This window comes from Nerophis lumbriciformis, linkage group LG22 (assembly GCF_033978685.3).
Source record: "Nerophis lumbriciformis linkage group LG22, RoL_Nlum_v2.1, whole genome shotgun sequence".
NCBI lineage: Eukaryota > Metazoa > Chordata > Actinopteri > Syngnathiformes > Syngnathidae > Nerophis > Nerophis lumbriciformis.
Genome location: NC_084569.2, coordinates 33,212,459 through 33,228,311, shown reverse-complemented (window position 1 = coordinate 33,228,311; position 15,853 = coordinate 33,212,459). Strand labels below are relative to the sequence as shown.

Here is a 15,853-nt window from a genome sequence, read left to right as displayed (position 1 = left end):
AAGACCAATGTCTTGGAAAAATATATCACTCTTGAATCAACAAAGTAGTTAATACTATGATCAATGTTAATTAAAATACTAAATGTGGGATATAAATAATAATGGAAGTATAATTGTTTGTATATAGTATATAAATTGGTACAAAGGTTTAACACACGTATAAGGATATTTCACATGCCTTTACTGTGTATATAATTGAACAGTGTTCATATTGTGTATAATGTGTATTTATAATATGTTGTACAAAAGACATTTTATAATTTTCGGAAGTTCATCTTGTACTTGACATTGTTTATAGGGTTAGGCGGTATAAGTGTTCAACTTCAGCCTAAACCCTTTCGGTCTGTAACATTTTCATTTTCAATCTATGAATGTACAACTGTTTGTTTATTTTTTGTTGACCATTGACCGAAGAATAAACTTTACTTACTTACTTCCGTCCAGCTGCTCACACTGTCAAGACTTGGACTTTGGGGTTTGTTTTCCCGGAATGCAAATGAAAGTTGGCGCGGGCAAGGCGTGAACGTCCATCTATCCATCCATTTTCTACCGCTTATTCCCTTCGGGGTCACTGGAGCCTATCTCAGCTACAATCAGGCGGAAGGCGGGGTACACCCTGGACAAGTCGCCACCTCATCGCAGAGGCGTGAAGGTAAAGACATTACTTATTTTACACTAACAAAGGAACAAAAAGCGCGCTCAAGGCGGAAATACAAACTTGACTAACGAAACAAAAAGACTTGCTCGTGGGCAAAAAAACTAAGGACATGAACAAAAGTCGCTAACTGTGGCATGAATAGAAAAAACTTACTTGACATGGCATGAAGTGCGCAGAGGAAAACAGAGTGAATGTCGCCAGGCCGACCAACAGAAAAAGACAGGCTTTAAATAACAGTGACATGATTGGTGACAGGTGTGTGAGTCCAAACGTGGAACAGGTGAAACTAATGGGTAACCATGGAAACAAGAAAAGGAAGTGAAAAGGCAGGAAATAAAAAGAGTCCAAAACCCAAACAGAACATAACTTAAACAAAACATGATCCAAACATGACACACACACAAATCATATTGTTGATGTAGATGATCATATCTGCTGTACAGGTGTACTTAAGAAAAATTGTATTTTACTAAACAATACTACCGTATTTTTCGGAGTATAAATCGCTCTGGATTATAAATCACTCTGGATTATAAATCGCTACGGAGTATAAGTCGCACCGGCCGAAAATGCATAATAAAGAAGGAAAAAAACATATAAGTCGCACTGGAGTATAAGTCGCATTTTTGGGGGGAAATGTATTTGATAAAACCCAACACCAAGAATAGACATTTGAAAGGCAATTTAAAATAAATAAAGAATAGTGAACAACAGGCTGAATAAGTGTACGTTATATGAGGCATAAATAACCAACTGAGAACGTGCCTGGTATGTTAACGTAACATATTATGGTAAGAGTCATTCAAATAACTATAACATATAGAACATGCTATACGTTTACCAAACAATCTGTCACTCCTAATCGCTAAATCCCATGAAATCTTATACGTCTAGTCTCTTACGTGAATGAGATAAATAATATTGTTTGATATTTTACGCTAATGTGTTAATAATTTCACACATAAGTCGCTCCTGAGTATAAGTCGCACCCCCGGCCAAACTATGAAAAAAACTGCGACTTATAGTCCGAAAAATACGGTATATATATCTTATTTTTATTTATTTTAATATGTTCTGTCTAGACGCTCAGACAAATCATATTGTTGATGTAGATAATCATATCTGCTCTACAGATGTACTTAAGAAAACAATTATTTTACTAAACAATACTAGTTTTCTTTTAAGTAATATAAAAAATTATCAGAGCTGTTTTTCTGTTTTATGGAAGAAGGTAGTTAATCATAGAACTGCCACCCAATGTTAATTAAAAAAGTATTGATTTTGAATCGAGAATTGATTCTGAATCAAATCGTTATCCCCAAGAATCGAATTGAATGGTGCCCAAAGATTCACAGCCCTACAGTTTGTTAACATGTGGTCACTGTGTTGTAGTATTGTTAACTTCATTATCATCGCTAGGCATTAAACAGCAGCAGCATAACTTCTGTCAAGTTACGCAACATTGCACACAGTTACTTCCTGTTCAAAGTAAGCTTCAAAAGCAATGCAGTGTTAACCTGGAGTTAACCACTGCAACTAAAACAATGTATTTTATGTTTGTTTTTTTAGATTGTTACCCATCGGAAAAAGATGTGTGCATGTATGAAAGCTTTATTGTCATTGACGTCAAAACATATACAACAAAAACAGACACAGCAGCTCTGTTAGATAAGAGTATAAAATATATAAAAACACTAGAATTGAAATAAAAATATGCAAACATTGAGAAAAACAGTGTTAAACTGTCATAGGTTGAAAAACCCTTTATTATTATTATTGTCCAATCAAGTGACAAGTAAATGTGTTTGGTTTTGTTAGCGCTTGGGTTTTGTCGACAACCTCTTATGTCAACGGCAGGTGTAAGGATATGAACATTTTAAAGGCATGGTTAGTGTGACCAAAATTATAAGTTATTATTATTGCTGTATGGCTGGATGTGTCCAAAAAGTAATTGTACACACACTGAAATCTTTAGATTTGTTTTTAATAATTAAAATAAGACCCACTGTTAGAAAGCCCACTATTTTGCTTCACCGGTAAAAGGGTTCTGGCGGGCGTTGTGGCGTCCTACTCTGTTCAGCGGTCCTTGGAACGCACCGTAAAAACATTTTCGTGTCATATTCCTCCGACTATCTATCAGTCACTCTGTTCTAAAAGGGCACAGCTTGTAGGTTCAACGTTCACAATTGAATATCTTACTTGCACAGACAAGTCCGAGGTTCGACTATCCGGCGTAGCCTCCTCTCCAGTACACCTGAATAGACCTTACCGGGAAGGCTGAGGAGTGTGATCCCACCATAGTTAGAACACACCCTCCGGTTCCCCTTCTTAAAGAGAGGAACCACCACCCCGGTCTGCCAATCCAGAGGTACCTCCCCCGATGTCCACGCGATGCTGCAGAGTCTTGTCAACCAAGACAGCCCCACAGCACCCAGAGCCTTAAGGAACTCCGGGCAGATCTCATCCACCCCCGGGGCCTTGCCACTGAGGAGCTTTTTAACTACCTCAGCAACCTCAGCCCCAGAAATAGAAGAGCCCACCACAGATTCCCCAGGCACTGCTTCCTCATCGGAAGACGTGTTGGTGGGATTGAGGAGAAGAATGAGCTAAATAATATTTGATATTTTACGGTAATGTGTTAATAATTTCACACATAAGTCGCTCCTGAGTATAAGTCGCACCCCCGGCCAAACTATGAAAAAAAACTGCGACTTATAGTCCGAAAAATACGGTAATGAGATGGTATTTAGAAGATTTTATACAGATTTGATCAGAGGTGGGTAAAGCATACTTGCCAACCTTGAGACCTCCGATTTCGGGAGGTGGGGGATGGGGGGCGGGGCGTGGTTAAGATATATATATATATATAAGAAATACTTGACTTTCAGTGAATTCTAGCTATATATATATTTTATTACACACACATATATATATATATATAAATAAAAGAAATACTTGAATTTCAGTGTTCATTTATTTACACGTATACACACACATAACACTCATCTACTCATTGTTGAGTTAAGGGTTGAATTGTCCATCCTTGTTCTATTCTCTGTCACTATTTCAGAACACACACATTATACAAATATACATTATAAAATCAATAAGAAAACGGGAGCTCTAATTTGGGAGTCTGAATTAGGATCAGAAGTTCCTATATAAACATTGCGCACTCACGTCGCCTTTTTGTATTATGATAAATAAATGATAAATGGGTTGTACTTGTATAGCGCTTTTCTACCTTCAAGGTACTCAAAGCGCTTTGACACTACCGTACTTCCACATTTACCCATTCACACACACATTCACACACTGATGGAGGGAGCTGCCATGCAAGGCGCTAACCAGCACCCATCAGGAGCAAGGGTGAAGTGTCTTGCTCAGGACACAACGGACATGACGAGGTTGGTACTAGGTGGGGATTGAACCAGGGACCCTCGGGTCGCGCACGGCCACTCTTCCACTGCGCCACGCCGTCCCACGCCGTATTGATTACTGCAGCTGTGCACTGGATTCACAAATACAAACTACAACTCACAAACACTTTAGAGTTAGGCTCCACCATCAGAATGTGTACTTAAACTTATAAAGATCACATGGATATTATTCAGTGAGTTGATTCACCAAAACTAACCTGTTATACAGGAGGAAAAAGCAGACAGGACATTTCAATTGTTCACAGACTGGTCGCTCTCATCAGAATGACAAGACACTTCCGGTCTGCAGGTGATAGCATTCAATTGGGAAGAAACGCCCTACTGCCCCCTACTGACCAATGTGAATACTGATAAATGTGTAATGACAGCTACAAAAACGAATTCAAACCACAAAATAAAATAAACAAATCAACACAAAAATGTGACACATTATGGGTGGGTCACATATGCATGTACAGTAGATGGCAGTATTGTCCTGTTTAAAAGTGTCACAACATTGCTGTTTACGGCAGACCAACTGCTTTACGGTAGACGAAAACTTGACTGCTGTTGTTGTGTGTTGTTACCGCGCTGGGAGGATGTTAATGAAACTGCCTAACAATAAACCCACATAAGAAACCAAGAACTCGCCCTCCATCATTAGCTGTTTATATTGTGGAAAAGTGGACGTGTGAACAGGCTGTCAACACGTCACTCAGGTCCGCATGGAGCTGGAGGGGGCGTGGCCTCCAGCTCCGCCTAAATTTCAGGAGATTTTCGGGAGAAAATTTGTCCCGGGAAGTTTTCGGGAGAGGCGCTGAATTTCGGGAGTCTCCCGGAAAATCCGGGAGGGTTGGCAAGTATGGGGTAAAGTCGCCAAAAATTGTACTCAAGTAAGTACTGTTGTTTTGGAGCAATATGACATCATGTGCAAATGTGTGAAAAGTAATAATCCAAATAATTTCTTGAGTAAAAGTAGGTATTCAGTAGGGATGTGTATGGAGAGTACTCGGGTTGTCCCCGATACCAATATTTTGGTACCGGTACGACTTTTCGATAATACAATTTTAATTTAACAACAACAATTTTAATTTAAAACAGTAATACTAACCAACTGTCAAGAGTTTTACCACGCTTATCATTATTACCGATTATCGTTGCGCCAAAATAAACAAGTTACACAGTACTTTTTTCATCATTAAGCAGATCATTGAGAGTCAGTTGAGTTGTTCATCTTTACTTTGGATTTCAAAGTCATTTTTGTAGCATTACATACCAATCCTGTTAGTTTTGAGTCCAGGAAGAAAACAAAAACATTTCTTCCATCCTAAAATGATGTTTCCCAGGTTGGATGTTACAGTAAGGCAAGGAAAATGGGGACAATGAAACAAACCAAAATACACAAATTAGTCAGAAATTGTTACTGCACAGTGCACACCTCAGCTGGAAAGAAGCATAACGGCCCTAAGTGCAAAATCAAAACACTTTGAACCCAAAGTCAAGTTGGTCTTTATTAGCACTTATTTCATATATGGTAAACCCTCGGTTGCTGTAAAATGACATTTTCAGGGTTGTACAGGTTGGATTTGTCAAGGTCCCTCCCCTGTTCAGACACGTGAGCACTGCAAGCACTGCTCGTGCCCTCACTGGTGAGATTGACATGTTATAAAAAAATGAGACCTTATAATTACATGGGACATTGCATGAACTTGGCCAACAAGCTTGGCCATGTTATATACAAGGAGGAGGTCAAATGAGGGTGAGTGGCACGACACTAACATGATGAAGGTCTTCTTGCGGCGCCGTCTTAAAGCAACAGTGTAGTCCACTCCCAAAATACTTTTTGTGGCTGAGCCTGTTTGAAGGGGGCCTGTGCCGCCGCGTATGCTAGTAGTAATGTCGGGACGGGCAGAGTCCATAGTGGAACAGACCGTTAACAAGAAAAATAGGTAGAATCCAATCGAGCCATATTTACATTTACATCTGTAGGTTTCTTTCTAATCGTTGTTTCTTGTTGATTTTATGATAAACGTATGTGTCAGTGCTGTGTTGGTGTATTGTTTACTTTCACAAGACTCCCTGGTGGCCAGCACAGAGAGAAAGAGAAGGAAAATTGACCTATTTTACATACAATAGAAACAGCTGAAGAAAACGGGCACAGTGCCTAGATATGTCCACAAGGAGGAGCACCTGACCTGATTGGGCCAAGTATAGAAGGGAGAAGTGTGTCCATCTCATCAGTCTCCAGGTTTTGTTTTTTTAAGTCTTTGCCCCCTCATCTCCTTCCTCTTCCCTGCAGGGGTTGAAGTGTGTCTGACTGGCCCTGATGACACTGAAAGACTGCTGGTTTTACTCTGAGTGAAGAAAATAAAAGGCAGATAGCAGAGACTGAATAAATATATTTCAGTTATAGCATTTTTTAATACATTGCTGTCACACAAAAAAATATTTCGGGGACTGGTTTAAAAGTTATCCAATCCATAACCATTGTGGGATAAATAAAGTCTATCCTAAGGCAGTCCTTCTCAAATAGTGGGGTGGGACCCCTAGGCAGGTGGGGCATGTGCTTAATCAGTATCACGCACTATAATAATATATTTTTTAAAACTTGCTTCGAAAAACTATGCACTATAAAACATTTCTAACTTCCTAATTTCTTTTTTTAATGCACATATTTTTTGTAAAATTTTTGTTTTGTAGGTAAAAGTATTTTATATAATTATGCTGAATTAATGTTTCTAATCAAATTTAATTTGTTATAACTTATTCAGGTTTTTTTTTTTATTTTATTTTGCAGTTTCAAATGATTCAAGGGGTCAATTTTTTTTAAATTTAAATAAGGATTCAACTTTTTTTTTATTTCAGACAGATGCACTTTGTCTCTTTTCGGTTACAGACTAAAAAACAATGTTAATAAAGTTATTCTTTGTGGTAAATTTATCAATATTTCTTGTATTTTTAACGTTAATAAGGATACAAGCACCAACTACTTCCATAACGTAAATGACCGCCATAACCACAACACCAGGGGGAGCTCCACAAACCACGTTTAACCCAGATTCCGATCTAACAAAGGTCTTAACTCATTCTCCTTCTATGCCACATTAAAGGCCTACTGAAACCCACTACTACCGACCACGCAGTCTGATAGTTTATATATCAATGATGAAATCTTAACATTGCAACACATGCCAATACGGCCGGGTTAACTTATTAAGTGCAATTTTTAAATTTCCCGGGAAACTTCCGGTTGAAAACGTCTAGGTATGATGACGTATGCGCGTGACGTCAGTAGTTGAATCAGACATTTTGGAATAGGTCGGTCGCCAGCTTAAATCGTCTTTTTTCATCGCTAAATTCCACAGTATTCTGGACATCTGTGTTGGTGAATCTTTTGCAATTTGTTTAATGAACAATGGAGACTGCAAAGAAGAAACCTGTAGGTGCGATCGGTGTATTAGCGTCTGGCTACAGCAACACAACCAGGAGGACTTTGACTTGGATAGCAGACGCGCTATCCGATGCTAGCCGCCGACCGCATCGATGATCGGGTGAAGTCCTTCGTCGATCGCTGGAACGCAGGTGAGCACTGGTGTTGAGGAGCAGATGAGAGCTGGCGAAGGTGGAGAGCTAATGTTATTAGCACAGCTCTATCGAGGTCCCGTAGCTAAGTTAGCTTCAATGGCGTCGTTAGCAACAGCATTGCTAGGCTTCGTCAGGCGGTACAGCATTAACCGTGTGGTTACAGGTCCAGAGTTTGGTAGTATTGTTGATATTCTGTCTATCCTTCCAGTCAGGGGTTTATTTCTTTTGTTTCTATCTGCAGTTAAGCACAATGCTATCACGTTAGCTCCGTAGCTAAAGTGCTTCGCTGAAGTATTGTCGTGGAGATAAAAGTCACTGTGAATGTCCATTTCGCGTTCTCGACTCTCATTTTCAAGAGGATATAGTATCCGAGGTGGTTTAAAATACAAATCCGTGATCCACAATAGAAAAAGGAGAGAGTGTGGAATCCAATGAGCCCTTGTACCTAAGTTACGGTCAGAGCGAAAAAAGATACGTCCTGCACTGCCCTCTAGTCCTTCACTCTCACGTTTTTCATCCACGAATCTTTCATCCTCGCTCAAATTAATGGGGTAATCGTCGCTTTCTCGGTCCGAATCGCTCTCGCTGCTGGTGTAAACAATGGGGAAATGTGAAGAGACTTTCAACTTGTGACGTCACGCTACTTCTGGTACAGGCAAGGCTTTTTTTTTTTATCAGCGACCAAAAGTTGCGAACTTTATCGTCGATGTTCTCTACTAAATCCTTTCAGCAAAAATATGGCAATATCGCGAAATGATCAAGTATGACACATAGAATGGATCTGCTATCCCCGTTTAAATAAAAAAAATGTCATTTCAGTAGGCCTTTAATATGGAATGCACTCCCAACAGGTGTAAAAGAAAGCGCATCTCTATCCTCCTTCAAAACCACACTAAAAGAACACCTCCAGGCAACTTCAACCCTAAACTAACACCATCCGCCCTCCACATCCCACATCCCACCTCCCCGGATTGTAAATAATCAAATGTATATACTTTTTCTTATGCTTTCTAACTCACTACATTCACTGCTCGCTGTACATATCCTACCAAGTCAGACCTACACTGTTTCAATGTCCATTTCTCTGATGATGCAATTGTTGATGACTTAAGTGTTTATCAACCAAACCTAACCCCTCCTCCACACCCCACACCCTGGATTGTAAATAATGTAAATAATTCAATGTATATACTCTGATGATTAACTTGTGTCATGACTGTATTATGCTGATAGTATATATTTGTACCATGAATTGATTTACGTGGACTCCGACTTAAACAAGTTGAAAAACTTATTCGGGTGTTACCATTTAGTGGTCAATTGTATGGAAAATGTACTGTACTATGTACTAATCAAAGTTTCAATCAATCAATCAAAACAATGTTGTGCAGAGGTGTACTCATAAAAATGTTATAGACAAATGATAGTATTTATAGTCATGGCGGAGAGTGGCCCTGGGGCCCTAACAGAAAATAACTGCAAAGCACTATCTTAAGTCAACCATGTGGTTTTAGCGTCACAAAAAACAGTCCTTTTCTCGTTCATTCACAAAATAAAATCTCGTCTAATTATACCTGCACTGCAAAAACTGAAATCTAAGTAAGATTAAATATCTCAAATAAGGGTTATATTTGTTTATTTTCTGTCTGATAAGATAATTCTTCTCACTAAGCAGATTTTATGTTAGAGTGTTTTACTTGTTTTAAGGGTTTTGGTCCTAAATTATCTCAGTAAGATATTACAGCTTGTTGCTGAGATTTTATGACCTATATTGAGTAAAACATGCTTGAAACTAGAATATCAACTGTTGCAAAGCTGTGTCATCAACACTCACAAGTATAAAACTACTTTTTTAAAGTAATAATTTCTTACTTCAAGCATGAAAAAAAATCATGATGCAGAGCGCATATCATTGTGTCAAGATAATGGCACTAGCATTTATTTAATTTAAGAATATTTTTCACCATATTGAGCAAAAAGGTCTCTTTTTTTTCTACCAAGAAAAGTGCACTTGTTATTAATGAGAATGTACTTATTTTAAGGTATTTTTGGTTCATTGAGGTTAGCTAATTTTACTTGTTTTGGAAAGTCTTGACGAGCCGAATTTTCTTGTTTTATTGGCAGATAATTTTGCTTAGTTCAAATAAAATACCGGTACCCGTAATTTTTGTATTTTGTTTTCTTGTTTTTGAACACTGACTTTTTGCAGTGTGTCAACCATCCCATTTTTGCGGGGGAATCCAATTTATGTCCTTCATTTCCGGTCCCGTTTTTTCCCAGATTTTTCTCTCCATGAAAAAAAATCCTTACCAATGTCCGCTCGATGCAAGTCTCTGCAACACTCGGGGCAACACGTGCTCGTGACAGCAGCGCGCCGAATTGGATGTTATGTGATTCAATCAAATCAACAACGGGAGAGAGATGGATGCACATTAAAGGGGAACTGCACTTATGGGGGAATTTTGCCTGTTATTCACAATCTTTATGAGAGACAAGATGTCTTTATGTCTTTTCTCGGGATTCTGAAGACAAAAAAAAAAAAACCGCTTGCAAGATGTGGCTGATACAAGATACAAGTCATTAGGGGCATGGGAAAAAATCAATTTGAATTCAAATCGCTATTCTCACGTTGTGCGATTCAGTATCGATTCTCATTTTTCAAAAATCTATTTTTTTTTTAAATTTAGTTATTTATTTTTCCTTTTTTTTTAAATTAATAAATCCAACAAAACAATACACAGCAATACCATAACAATGCAATCCAATTCCAAAACCAAACCCGACCCAGAACACTCAGAACTGCAATAAACAGAGCAATTGAGAGGAGACACAAACACGACACAGAACAAACCAAAAGTAGTGAAACAAAAATGAATATTATCAACAACAGTATCAATATTAGTTACAATTTCAACATAGCAGTGATTAAAAATCCCTCATTGACATTATCATTAGACATTTATAAAAACAAATTAAGAAAAAGAACAATATTGTCACAGTGGCTTACACTTGCATCGCATCTCATAAGCTTGACAACACACTGTCCAATATTTTTACAAAGATAAAATAAGACATATTTTTGGTTCATTCAATAGTTAAAACAAATTTACATTACTGCAATCAGTTGATAAAACATTGTCCTTTACAATTATAAAAGCTTTTTACAAAAATCTACTACTCTGCTTGCATGGGGTAGATCCTGTTGAAATCCTATGAATTGAATGAATAGAGAATCCTTTTGAATCGGAAAAATATCGTTTTTGAATCGAGAATCGCGTTGAATTGGGAAAAGAAAATCGATTCATAATCGAATCGTGACCTCAAGAATCGATGTTGAATCGAATCGTGGGACACCCAAAAATTCGCAGCCCTACGAGTTATGGTAGACTTCAAAACCTTCCGCCGACTTTTTATATACAGTACACACTGCAAATAAATATATAATGTATATATAATGTAGTAACAGAAACGTTCATAACAACATGTGATATGTACAATATTTACCGTATTTTAGTCATTTTAAGCATTACCTGAACTCATTTCCTCGCCGCATTTATTTCCGTGCCCATAGCAACGCACTTCCGACAACAAACACGTGTGTTTTCTAATCATGGCAAACTTCGTAACAAACGACAAAGATGGCTGTTATTGGACAAGTGAGGATTCATGACCTTATCTTTCAGAACCTGAATATACGGAGGACAAACTGCTGGTTAAAGAAGCTTAGCGAGCACGAAGAGATGGTGAAACGTTGGAGCAACCGGAAGCTGAGAGAGTGAGGACCGGTGTGACTTGACGCTGCAAAATTGGAACTTGGATTGCTTACCCAAAATCAACTGGAAAAAAACGTCCCCGGACAGCTTGACCAAACGGACAATCGTCCATCGAGTGAGTTACTATAAAATTGATCATGATAGACACAGCAGGTCATGCTTGTTAGTACAACTACAAACCCTGTTTCCATATGAGTTGGGGAATTGTGTTAGATGTAAATATAAACGGAATACAATGATTTGCAAATCATTTTCAACCCATATTCAATTGAATGCACTACAAAGACAACATATTTGATGTTCAAACTCATAAACTTTTTCTTTTTTTTGCAAATAATAATTAACTTAGAATTTCATGGCTGCAACACGTGCCAAAGTAGTTGGGAAAGGGCATGTTCACCACTGTGTTACATCACCTTTTCTTTTAACAACACTCAAACGATTGGGAACTGAGGAAACTAATTGTTGAAGCTTTGAAAGTGTAATTCTTTCCTATTCTTGTTTTATGTAGAGCTTCAGTCGTTCAACAGTCCGGGGTCTCCGTTGTCGTATTTTACGCTTCATTATGCGCCACAAATTTTCGATGGGAGACAGGTCTGGACTGCAGGCGGCCCAGGAAAGTACCGTACCCGCACTCTTTTTTTACGAAGCCACGCTGTTGTAACACGTGCTGAATGTGGCTTGGCATTGTCTTGCTGAAATAAGCAGGGGCGTCCATGAAAAAGACGACGCTTAGATGGCAGCATATGTTGTTCCAAAACCTGTATGTACCTTTCAGCATTAATGGTGCCTTCACAGATGTGTAAGTTACCCACGCCTTGGACACTAATGCACCCCCATACCATCACAGATGATGGCTTTTGAACTTTGTGTCGATAACAGTCTGGATGGTTTGCTTCCCCTTTGGTCCGGATGACACGATGTCGAATATTTCCAAAAACAATTTGAAATGTGGACTCGTCAGACCACAGAACACTTTTCCACTTTGTATGAGTCCATCTTAGATGATCTCGGGCCCAGAGAAGCCGGCTGCGTTTCTGGATGTTGTTGATAAATGGCTTTCGCTTTGCATAGTAGAGCTTTAACTTGCACTTACAGATGTAGCGACCAACTGTATTTAGTGACAGTGGTTTTCTGAAGTGTTCCTGAGCCCATGTGGTGATATCCTTTAGAGATTGATGTCGGTTTTTGATACAGTGCCGTCTGAGGGATCGAAGGTCACGGTCATTCAATGTTGGTTTCCAGCCATGCCGCTTACGTGGAGTGATTTCTCCAGATTCTCTGAACCTTTTGATGATATTATGGACCGTAGATGTTGAAATCCCTAAATTTCTTGCAATTGCACTTTGAGAAACGTTGTTCTTAAACTGTTTGACTATTTGCTCACGCAGTTGTGGACAAAGGGGTGTACCTCGCCCCATCCTTTCTTGTGAAAGACTGAGCATTTTTTGGGAAGCTGTTTTTATACCCAATCATGGCACCCACCTGTTCCCAATTAGCCTGCACACCTGTGGGATGTTCCAAATAAGTGTTTGATGAGCATTCCTCAACTTTATCAGTATTAGAGATGCGCGGTTTGCGGGCACAACCGCGGAGTCCGCGGATTATCCGCGGATCGGGCGGATGAAATTTTAAAAAATTAGATTTTATCCGCGGGTCGGGTCGGGTCGGGTGGTTGAAATAAAAAAAATTAGATTTTAAATAGATTCAGGCGGGTGGCAGTTAAACCAATTCGGAAATATATATACATAGTTAAATGTTGTTACCCACATACGAAAAACGAGCAGGCACCTGCAGCATATGCCACAACAGAAGAAAAAAAAAAAAAGAGATGGACACTTTTACGGAGCGGAGAAGGGACGCCTCGCCGGGGTCCGGGACCGAGGCCCCTTCCCCCGAGAGGGCCCCACTTGGAGCCGTAGCTGAGGCGATCCGCGAGAAGGGCCCGACGCACGTCCAGGGTCACCACCGCGCCCACCGCACCGACACCTCGCCTCGTCCGCCTTCGCCGCGGCCGGCGTCACGCGCAGCAGGTAAGCAGCTTACCTGCCCGCCACCCCCGTGGCCGGGGGCTCGTAACAGGGGTCACTCCGCGCGCTCCGCCCGCGCAGTTTACCTGCCCGCCACCCCTGTTGCCGGGGGCGCGTAACAGGGGTCACTCCGCGCGCAGTGCGCTCACGAAAGGGGTGGGGCTCACCCTGGTTGATATAGACAGCAGCTAGGACGGTGGCCATGGAAGTTGGAACCCGCTAAGGAGTGTGTAACAACCCACCTGCCGAATCAACTAGCCTTGAAAATGGATGGCGCTGGAGCGTCGGGCCCATACCCGGCCGTCGCCGGCAGCGAGACGCGCTTGGAGGTGCGCTCAGCGCGGCTCCCATATGATTGCGCACTGGTGTGCGTCTGGGTCGTGACAGCGTGGCACGCAAATGTCTGTGCTGCATTGGATCAGTCTCCTTTCTTTAACAGGCAAAAGCTTTATAACCTCACTAATGCCTTGCATCGTCTATATTAGATATATAACAACGGGCGGGTGCGGGCGGATGCGGTTCTGATCAAATGTTAGATCGGGTGGATTGCGGATGGTTGACGACTTTCTGATGCGGTTGCGGATGAAATAATTGCCTATCCGCGCATCTCTAATCAGTATCTATTACCACCTTTCCCAACTTCTTTGTCACGTGTTGCTGGCATCAAATTCTAAAGTTGATTATTTGCAAAAAAAAAAAAAAATGTTTATCAGTTTGAACGTCAAATATGTTGTCTTTGTAGCATATTCAACTGAATATGGTTTGAAAGTGATTTTCAAATCATTGTATTCCGTTTATATTTACATCTAACACAATTTCCCAACTCCTATGGAAACGGGGTTTGTACATACGCTGTTCAACTAGCTGTAAAACATGAACTGTGGGCTAATACCTTACAGATACTGTAATATAATTGTTCATGTTTTTCAGTCATTACAGATTGGTGTTCTATCACATTGTGTTGTGCATTACAATCTCTAAAGCCATTCAGGAAGCGGAAGCTAGCTTAAGGCTAATGCCGTAGCACACTGTCGCAAGTCAATGTGTTACTACGTTACAAAAATAATTCGTTAGTGTTTGCTCTTGCAATAACATTGTCGCTACAGCTTGGTTATTATACAGGTTACGGAACGTACATAAAGTATTTTTGGCGATTTTTGGATGCATTTTTAGAGTGATTTAGAGGGAAAATGGGTTGCTCCCATTAGCAGAATTGCTAGCCACCTACAACGAGCTGATTTTTACAAGTTAGAATGCATTAAAAAATAAAAAATAAAAAAAACAATAGTTGCTGCTATACTCTGTCTCAAAGTGTTAACATGTGCTCAATGTTTCCTTACCATTATTCCTATGTTGTCTATTACCATTATTCCTATGTTGTCTATTACCATTATTCCTATGTTGTCTATTACCATTATTCCTATGTTGTCTATTACCATTATTGCTATTTTGTCTATTACCATTGTTGGTATATTCATTATTCCTACATTGTTGATACAAATTATTGTTACACTGTAACAATTATTGTTACCTTTAGTAATCCCACTATGATACAACATCTGTATTATAATCCTTGAACAAAGTAACAATGAAACTCATGTGAATAATCACTGAATGGAGAACTGGGGGTGGGATTAAATAATTTATCTTTTTCCCACTCCCTTTCAGGCAAAACTGGACAATCATGCATTACATACTATACATTACCTTTTGCACTATATTAATTTATATTATTATGTGTTGTCAACTTTTTACTTTTTTATGTCATTGCCTGAAATAAATAAATGAAAAAAAAATTAATAGGCAAAATTCCAAAAAAACAGTGCAGTTTCCCTTTCAGACATTTTTGCCCAAAATCCAAACTTCAACTGTACTACTATGGCCGTTCCAGTCGCATGCAATGAACTGCTTCCCGTTTCAAGCGTCTCTCTTCCAAGAGTGGTTTGTATGCCTCCTGAGAGACTCTGCAGCCATTGTTAATTGCTGCACGGCAGTTGGATCTCTCAGTTGCAAGAGCCTCCCAGATGTGAAGGTCGATGGAGAAATATTTAAGGTCCCTCTTGATTACCTCTTTAAAACATAGGCGGGGACGTCCTCGTTTGCGCGGCGCATTGGCTAGTCCGCCATACAATAAGAGTTTGGAGAGGCGAGCGTCATCCATATGATGAATGTGCACCCTTGAAAAATGTCTCAATCGTTCAATCGTTTACTTTATTGGTCCCTAAGGGGAAATTCAGATTTTCAGCACAATCCCATTCAAGAGCAGACATACATTTTAGGGAGACAGAACAGGAACGCTGACGTGTCAGTCAACTTCCAGTGCCCCTTAGGAAGGTGGGAAAAAGGTACACACACACACACATACTGTGTATATATATATATATATAT

At 39.7% G+C, this 15,853-nt stretch overlaps 1 protein-coding gene across 2 annotated transcripts in view; it reads right to left on the bottom strand.

Annotated features, from left to right (window-relative positions):
- Positions 1-5,575: 5,575 nt before the first annotated feature.
- The window catches only part of LOC133615266 (26S proteasome non-ATPase regulatory subunit 11-like), a 51,776-nt gene continuing 41,498 nt past the window's right edge, over positions 5,576-15,853 (bottom strand). For both annotated transcript variants that reach the window (XM_061973739.2, XM_061973738.2), the window contains one exon: positions 5,576-6,431. The gene's annotated coding sequence lies outside the window, so the exon portion shown is untranslated. The remainder of the gene's footprint in view (positions 6,432-15,853) is intronic.